This window comes from Neoarius graeffei, chromosome 2, assembly GCF_027579695.1.
Source record: "Neoarius graeffei isolate fNeoGra1 chromosome 2, fNeoGra1.pri, whole genome shotgun sequence".
In the NCBI taxonomy this organism is placed as follows: Eukaryota; Metazoa; Chordata; class Actinopteri; order Siluriformes; family Ariidae; genus Neoarius; species Neoarius graeffei.
Window position 1 is genome coordinate 6,852,740 of NC_083570.1, and position 7,883 is coordinate 6,860,622.

The window sequence follows — 7,883 nt, forward strand, 5'->3', positions numbered from 1 at the left end:
CTAGGCACTGGGCGAGGGGGACACAGATCCTTTCCTGTTCAGTCCTCCCTAGGTTAGTGTAGTTTAACCCCTACAAGGCGGCGGCACCATTCTACCGTCCGCTACACCAGATTGGGCAGTTTAAGTGCATTTTGAACATATTTTGGGCTGGAAAACATCAGCAGTATCTGGCAACACTGTCTCGAAGTCTGACATCCGGGTACTTTTAACGTCAGGCCACATGACCTTGGAGCCGCCATATTTAACTAGGGGAAAGCCTAAAAGCTGTTGTGTTGTTGGCTGCACAGCCAATGCAAACAAGAACCCAGCATTAAAGTTTCATATGTTGCCATTAGGTGGGAAAAGACGTTTGCAGTGGCTGAGAGCCATAAATAGAAGTGAAATCAAGTCTGATGGATCTGTGAACCATGAGAAGCTCTGGGAGCCTAACTCTAACTATACTTATGTTTGTGGGCAACACTTTATAAGTGGTGAGTAATCACTGAGAATAAAATCCAATAAAATGTTAAGATATATTTGTTTATCTTCATTGTATGGATCAGGATGTAATACTGCAATACACTAAATGTATGTATTTGACCTCTTTGTTTACCTGTGTTAGTGCTTGTGTACTGAACTGGTGCATGTAAAGGCTTGAATTTTTAAATTTGAGTTATTTTATAGGCTTATTCCCAAATAGATAAGAGGCAAGTAGGGCAAATTACTATATCATATGGACAAGTGTATATTTTATACCAAAATGATTTGTGTTAAAAATGTTTTAATGTAATAATGTTTTCTGCAGTTGTCTTTTATTAAATATTAATTATTATATCTATACATTATTAATATTTTCATTTTATAGATATTTCTATCCACATCTTTACTTTTAATAAACATGGATTGACAATATATGGTTTCACTGAAGTATGTATCAATATTTTTTCAGGAGAAAAAGTGAATGATCATACACATCCTGATTATGTGCCCTCAATCTTTCCAACTTGTGGATCCAGCCAAAGTCAAAGTAAATCTGCAATGAAGCTGTCCAGGTTTGAAAGGAAGTCACAGCGAGTAACAGAAAGGTTACAATGGTAAAATATTCTACTTTTGTAATACACAAGCTTACTGGTGTATTTATGTTGTCATTGCAACTGTAAAGGAAAATTTGATAATCTTTGTATTATAAATCCTTTGAAACGTTGGTAGAGAGAACACTGCCAACATACTTGTGAACTCATTACTTTTCTTAATTTCCCTGAACAGGTTAAAACATATTAATCTGAAGTCTGTTTCAAAATGTAGTAATGTTCTGTGATATACCTGTCAATCAATACAGTTTGAATAACACACTGATAATATTTTTATATTTTGCAGGTGCAACCCCTCCAAGGAAGCGTTTGAAATCTGACCAGGTTATTGTATCACCCAGCCAAACACCAAGCCAGCCTTCTCATAATCTCCCAGATGATTCTATAAATAATGCCTCTGACCTTCCTTTGGAAGTGCTTCCTTCACCCAAGGTTGCCAACAATGCAGATCCTCCACATGTGGATCCTGATGCTTCTTTGTCAAGTCCGATCCAGAAGCCACTTTCAGTGTCTGAACATGAACAGATGTACACAGAGATTCACAACTTGCGCAAAGAAAGGGATGAAGCCCTTGCAAAGGTATCTGCTATGGAGATGTTGATGCAGGAAAAAACATTGTCATCAAAATCTGTTGAGGGAAATGATCAGAAGTGTCAGATGATGACAGGTTTGAAATGGGGTGTATTTTTACACTAATTCACATTTCTGAGTACATTCATTGGTAGCAAAGGAACAATTAAGGAAAGCCTGCCTCTCCGTGAGCAGTTGTTTTTCACACTTGTGAAACTTGGGCACAATGTTTCATTTTTCTGGCATCTGTCAAGGGCCTCCCTAAAACAACCACAATTGATTATTTTTGGAAATGGATTGATTTATTATATTATAAAATTGGTTTTATGGTTAAGTGGCCAGACAGAGAAAAAAACTTTTGATATAATTCCTCCTGTCTTTAAACAGAAGTTCCCACGATTAACATGTATTGTGGACTGTTTTGAAATATTTATCGAGGCTCCAAAAACACTTCTTGCTCGGGCTCAATGTTACAGCAACTACAAAAAGCATTGTACTGTCAAATTTTTCATTGGGTGCACTCCATTAGGGGCAGTTTCATTCCTGTCAAAGGCATGGGGAGGTAGGGCATCGGATGTACAAATTGTACGAGAGTCTGGATTCATTGACAGCAAGTACCATATGCCTGGTGATCAGATTTTAGCAGACAGGGGGTTCACTTTAGCCGAGGCGTTTGCCAGCCAGTGTAGTTGTGAGTTCCTAACTCCTGCTTTTACTAAAGGAAAGAAGCAGTTGTCTGCTAGAGATGTAGAAATTTCTCGTAAAATTTCATCTGTACGTATTCATGTGGAGAGAGTAATTGGCCTGATGAAAAATCGGTATTGTATTCTTAAAGGTACCATGCCAATTAGATGTGTCCAGAGTTTAAAGGATGAAACCCATGGGAGTGCTGTGGCAAGTTGTGACAAAATTATCAAAGTATGTGCTGCCTTGACAAATGTGGGTGAAGGTATTGTGTATCAGGAATGAATTATTATGTAGCCTTGTTATTATACTCCCGAGTTAGTATAAAGTAATTATACCATATGTATATTTATTTTTTAAATTTATGTTTATCTTGAATGTGGCATTGGTATTTTTCAATAAACTCCATGACTATAGAGAAAGTAGGTTGAAATGATTGTTTAAGCTCTTTGGTTGTATACAGATTTACTGATAGGTGCTTTGTCATGCAAATTCATATTGAATAAAATTTTGCATACTATTTTTCTATCAAATGGTCTTGCAGTTTTATTTTGTACACTTTTTGTGGGGGTTACTGCATATTTCAGGTATAAAAAATGCTACTCAAATTCACATGTATTTTGCATATCTTAACCTTAAAACTACCTGCTTCTGTTATTAGCCAAGGCAAAACTGGATATAGTCAGTATAACATAAGCAAGCTTCTGTATTATGAGCCCTTTATTGCACATAAGCTATAACAAAAATACAAGAATATAGATATTCTAGCAACAAGAGTTGCCAGTTGTATCCTACAAATTAAATAAACAAAACTGTACTTGACTAAATGTAACACACGTTCATAAATGGTGACAAAACTTATAAACCAATGTAATCTTGGCAATTAAGCAGATACAATTCCCCTAACATGGACTCTCTCTTTTTCCCCGAGTCAAATACGGCGGGCCTGTTGTCAAGGTGTGTCACGTGATCGTGACGTCACGCCGACTTCGAGTGTACAACCGATGATCATTAACCAAGCAATATTGTTAATAATATTGACAAAATACTACATTCATAAGTCTAAATTTCAGAATAAAAAAATAATTTTACAGAACTTAATATAGGACATTAAACAGTATGTAACCACAATTTCTAGCAGCAACAATAAGGCTGTCAAAACACTTTTTGTGCTATACAATGTGTTTTATGTTTTTGTTTATTTATTTTATAATGTACATCCCCTTGGCGTATGTTGGTAACTCGCCAGCGCCCCCTATAACGATCCCACAATTTCCTTGCGCGCTCCACCCGGATGTGACGTAAAGTGGAACTGCTTTAACTGTATCGAGAGCGCCTCGATTCGCTCTCTCATGTTCTGACTACTGGAGTGGTCGGACGGACTGTAGGCACGCTCGCCTACAGTGTTGAGACTAACCGCTATTGTCTGAGAACAGCCTGTTCAAATTAGTTTCGGCCGAACTTTTGAACGACCCGCTAAGTTTCAGCGATATAGTGGTTTCGATTCTAAACCTTTGCAAAGTTTAACTACAGTTAAGTAGTTTTCCACGCTAAGAGGCATTTGCGGACAGCTTCGCTCCTCTCAGCCTTTTTCTCGTCGACGCATCACCGGAGGTTTCTCCTGAAGCACCGTGGGCCAGCTAGGCCTTCATCTCCCTGCTTCGTTAGCCGCGGTTGGACGCAACGCGCCGCTAACCTCCTCTCCTCGGACTGCGACCCTCAGCGCGGACATCGGAGAAAGAACTTCCATCGCATTGAGTAGGCACTTGGGCAAATTTTTAATTTGTAGCTTATTCAGATGGTTGTTAGGGTCATGTTTAAGCTTTGAGCTATTTAGCATACCCGCTCAGACACGGAAGGTGTTTGTTTGTTTTTATTGTTTGTTTGTTTGTTTGTTTTTATTGTTTGTTTTGGTTCTGTTTTTTTTCTTTGAACTTGTTAGACAGGGTATCTTGCATGATATCTTTCCTTAACTCCATTGCTAGCTTCCCTATCTGATTAGCAGCGCAGCGACAAGTTTGTTATTTTAAGCTCCGAGGCTAGACCGCTACAAGGCCTAGTTCTCTCCATCCAACACATATACACACTCTCTCACACTCTTTCTCTCTCTCTCTCTCTCTCTCTCGCGTTGAGTTCTTTGCCTAGATAGTCTGTTGGAAATTGTTGTTAAGTGCAGTGTTTGGATCCAGCTGTAGCGTGGTCAGATTCTCCTTAGCAACTTATTGCTAGCTACCTCAGGGTGATACGCTAGCTGGTAGGCTTGTGTTCTCGACTAGGCCTGCAGGCGCCATTTTTCCGACGCCATTTTGATACCTTCCTCATTGAGTTACCTGTGATACGACACCTAGGCACTGACCGCCATTTTGTTTAAGCATTGCCAGAGTGGCTAGTCATTAGCATCTGCCCACAGATACCTACACAAAGCACACATTAGCCACAGAGCTAATCCTTTGTTCTATTTAGCTAACATTCCTTTGTTTTAGCTAACATTCCTTTGTTTTAGCTAACGACAAGCTAGGTCACACACACACACACACGCATCGGCTTGCCCTAGCCTCACACACGCACACACAAGGGATTCTTTTCTTTTTCCTTCTATCTCTTTCTCTCTCTCTTTCCCTCAAATTTATAGTCCAGGTGTAATTGTTCCATTGTTTTGTCTTGTTATTACCTTTGCTGACATTGAATGTATTTTGAGTTTATTATTATTAGTGAGTAGTAGACAAATAAAAGCTAATAAAATTGAATTGCATTTTACTTGTTCCTGTTGTTTATTCACAAGGTCAACTATTTAGAACTCCTTTTTCCTTCAGAATTTAGCTTTTGTATACAACTGGGTTTCCCATCTAATACAGAGCTACCATTAATCTTGAGTGTAACCATTCACGGTGAGTATTAAGATTAATAATTTAAGATTTTATGAGACTGATCTTTATTTATAAATTGATTAATTTAATTATCAATTATCACATAATTTATAATTTAATTAATCCCAATTCAACCTACATTAAAGTGGTGCCCCGTGTGAGGAATAGTTTAATGACCTTGTGAATTTCTCAACAATAACTTGTAAACTGCTGTATACCCAAAATCAACTGCCAAGGTATAACACAGATGACTTTAATGGTGAATCATTAAGTGTGTTAATCACAGAACTGAAATTCAGCTGCCAACCACAGTTAGCTGATAAACTGGTTTAATTGATTAGTACATTAGAGTAATATCTAATCCAAGTACTTAATTAATATTATTAATAATAATAATCATTATTGTTAACTAATTATTAATTGAGCTAATTAATACAAGTGAAACATTAGTGAAAACAAAGTAGCTAAGAAACCACATCAATTATTTAGCAACTTGGATTAAATTAAATTCTAACCTAATCAACCCCTAGTATTAATTTCCTTTAAGTTAATTAATACATTTCGAACAAAATGTCGCGTTCCCCATCAAGGGAGTCAGAAGGGCCCCTCCTCTCTCTCTTCGACGTTGTAGGCGATTTAGGCCAAGTCCCGGAGGATAGGAGAAATTACTTCTGTGATCTGGACCAAAAGGCTCGCTTTGATGAAATACACATAGCCGTTAGGGAACTTAAGGAGCGTACTATGACTCTCCCAGAAGGGCTACCCAAATTGTTCATGATCTACTATAAGGAAATGGAACATGTGTGTATGACCCTCGAACAAGAGAAAAGAACACTAAAACGACAACTGGCCGAAGCTCAAAGGAGAGCAGAAAGCGCGGAGAGTAGCCTCGTGGGCCTGAGAGCCACACAAGATGAACTAAAGCGCGAAATAGAATACCTCAGGGAAGAAGTGACGCAAGCACGTCGCTCAGATGAGGGATCGGCCAAACCCTCCCAAGAACAGAGTTCCGCTCTGGAGGAGGAAGAACCTGAGCTTAGAACGGTAGATCAGACACCGCACTCAAGCTCAACTCGCGTGAAAGTCGCGCGATCGCCACCTCGTGGCGCTGGGAGTTTTTACTTTACTCCCCACTACACCCCCTCGCGCTTCAATATCGCTGCAGCCTCTAGCCCGCAGAAAACGCCGCGCTACGTACCCTCAGACTCCTCTGACGGAGAGGCCGCCTACAAGCCGAAACGCAGACATAGGCGATATGAGAGCAGCTCAAATAGCGAAGACAGCGAGGACCCCTATGGGTCAAAATCAAAACGCCTCGTCGCAGAACGCAAAACTAGGATCCGCCAAATCGACGCCCTTGCGAAAGACATAGAGCGTTTTGAGCCGGAAAATCATAGACACCGAAGCGTTAATGATTATTTCCGGGAAATCGAGCGTAGCCTCCTGGACCTGCCAGAGGCTACGTCGCATGAAAAGGCCAGACTAGTCTGGAAAACTTTAGGTAGTGGCGTACGAGCATTCGTTGAGACCTTACCGCAGTCAGTCCTCGACAACTACAAGAAAATACGTAAGTACTTGAAAGAGGAATACTCGTTGTACGAGGACGAGACTGCTGCGACGATGGGTGCCATTCTGATCAGACAGAAACGAAGCGAACACCCTCGCGAGTACTACCGTCGGCTCCGTGCAGCGTACTTTCAGGGCAGAAGCGAGCCCGGGCTAGAGGAAGATCGCAACTTCAAGTCCCTCTTCCTCCATAACCTTCACCCGTGCATCCGTAACCAAGTAACACTCGCGTGTCGCCAGCGCCCCCATACTATGAGAGAAATGCGTCGCACCGCACAACTAACGTGGGAGACGTTCGTCCGACCCACAGACCGCCACGAGGACGATCCCAGAGTCCTCAGCCTATATGAGCAGGAAGATCAGTCCTTAGGCCTAGAAGGGGGTGAAGCCCCAAACCGCGGGCCCCCTTGGGCGAACCCAAACCCCGGCCACCAGACGTCGAGTCAACCCAAAGGTAACTGGAAAGTTCGACAAGCTGGAGCCAAGGGGGAACAGGGCCCCAACGCCAAAGGGCAAGGTAACCGCAAACCTGGCAGTCACGGCCCTAAATCTCAGAATAGCGGACAGTCAAGGCCCCATCGCAACTCCTCTCGAAGGGAGCGGAGCCCTAAGCTAGCTACCGCTAAACAAGCCAACCAAGAGCCACTTGGGATGGCAGAACTGAGGACCGAATTAGCACGAGTTAAACAACTGCTGAGCAATAAGAACAGGAAGGGTAAGCCGAGCAAGGACAGGGACGAACCGTCAGCATGACTAGGCCGGGACCCATCCCCACCACCACCGCGTGTCTACCTCGTGGGGTGGGGAAAGGACCCCTGCCCAATAGGCAGCGATGAGTTGAAACCACCCCCCCCGGTAGTGAAGCCTGACCCGCAGGATGCACCCCTGACGCAGTTTCTTGGAGATTTGGTTAGGAAAGGCAACGCCAAGCGTATCTATACCCCAGTGGTGGTAGAAGGCAACGTTTCCCTCCAAGCTCTCTTGGATACCGGGTCAGAAATCACCCTGATGTGTTCCAAAGTCTTCGCAGAGGTTTCTGATGCGCGGCGCGCGCAAGGTAGACCCATCAGAACTGAACGTTGTGACGTCAACTTGGTTAGCTTCACCCAGAATCAAGCCCCAGTAA

The 7,883-nt window shown here is 42.0% G+C and overlaps 1 long non-coding RNA gene across 1 annotated transcript; it reads left to right on the forward strand.

Moving 5' to 3' along the window:
* Positions 1 to 223: 223 nt before the first annotated feature.
* LOC132879581 (uncharacterized) lies at positions 224 to 1,853 on the forward strand. The gene is made up of 3 exons (XR_009653846.1): positions 224 to 470; positions 929 to 1,073; positions 1,357 to 1,853. It is a non-coding gene; the product is annotated as an uncharacterized LOC132879581 (long non-coding RNA).
* Positions 1,854 to 7,883: the final 6,030 nt, after the last annotated feature.